Source organism: Limulus polyphemus, unplaced genomic scaffold (assembly GCF_000517525.1).
Source record: "Limulus polyphemus unplaced genomic scaffold, Limulus_polyphemus-2.1.2 Scaffold96841, whole genome shotgun sequence".
NCBI lineage: Eukaryota > Metazoa > Arthropoda > Merostomata > Xiphosura > Limulidae > Limulus > Limulus polyphemus.
In genome coordinates this window covers 1-1,327 of record NW_013762437.1, presented here as the reverse complement: position 1 = coordinate 1,327, position 1,327 = coordinate 1, and the positions used below count along the sequence as shown (strand labels likewise).

The 1,327-nt window shown below is 27.7% G+C and overlaps 1 long non-coding RNA gene across 1 annotated transcript; it reads right to left on the bottom strand.

Annotated features, from left to right (window-relative positions):
* Positions 1–611: 611 nt before the first annotated feature.
* LOC111084705 lies at positions 612–992 on the bottom strand. Its single transcript, XR_002609685.1, has 2 exons — positions 963–992; positions 612–915 (listed from the first exon to the last, which is right to left on the bottom strand). It is a non-coding gene; the product is annotated as an uncharacterized LOC111084705 (long non-coding RNA).
* Positions 993–1,327: the final 335 nt, after the last annotated feature.

The following is a 1,327-nucleotide window of genomic DNA, read 5'->3' as shown; positions in this document are numbered from 1 at the left end:
TTGAATATATCTCAGTAGGGCCAGTAACGAAGTTTCAAAACCCTCATGAAACCCACAAAAGTCTGTCGTGTTTTTGTGATTTCTGATTTTACTGTAAGAAAAGAAATAAATTCAATAAATAGGAATCTGAAGTGAGGAAGTTAAAAATCCTAAGATGTCAGTGAGCTCATTTTAAATACATCAAAAAATAATATATCTATATAACAAATGCGCGAGAAAAATGACATTATTACATCATTCATAGTTTTAAAATGACGTTATTATATCATCCATAGTTTTAAAATGACATTATTACATCATTCATAGTTTCAAAATGACATTATTATATCATCCATAGTTTTAAAATGACATTATTACATCATCCATAGTTTTAAAATGACATTATTATATCATCCATAGTTTTAAATTGACATTATTATATCATCCATAGTTTTAATAGGATTAATTGTCGAATTCAAATAATGTTTTAATACAACTGATAAGAATGTAACTCTTGGAAAGTGAAGTCACCTGCGACTAACAAGATAACCTACTAAAGACTTAAGAAAAAGGTGAAATTTTCTATTGAGACTTAAGTTATCTCATTGTTTGAAAAATGCAAATATTGAGAATTCGTTTTAAAAAAATATGAGAATATTTTCCCTTTAATCTGAGTTGAAAAATCATCTTGCGTATTATTTACTTTAAAACCTTACGCAGAATACAGAATTTATCATGAGACTAATTTCCATTAAAATATTCTGAATTACATATATTAATCCTATAGCCACGACGGTAGGCTTAACAGCTGTTTCTTGCCTCCATGACTACTTTGTCGCCACTATAAACAGGATCATCTTTATGTCCACAAGTTCTCTTAATTTTCTTCTGCCGAATGCTGAAATTATAACATTAAATTAAAATACGAACATTTGTCTTTATTGCAACAGTACGTGAAATTAGTGTCTTTATTGCAACAGTACGTGAAATTACTGTCTTTATTGCAACAGTACTTCTTTAAATACGGGAGTTCTAGAATAATATAAAATAATTCTAATCCAGACACTTAAATCTGTAAGTCCACTTATCTTAGGCCTAACATTAGTTAAGCCTTTATTAAGTACAGCCTATATTAGATAAAGAGTTTATAGTAACAGTTTAGCTTGTGTACGTTTTTTGCTTTAGTTTTCTTAGGATTAAACTTTACTGTACTTAATACTATCAATAAATAAACTTATAATAATATTGTTGAAAAGTTTGGTGTACAAAACTTGAAGATAGGTTTTATATACGGAAACATACGTTAGCTGAGTTCTTGCAAAGAAATTAAAATATAATGTTGATAAAT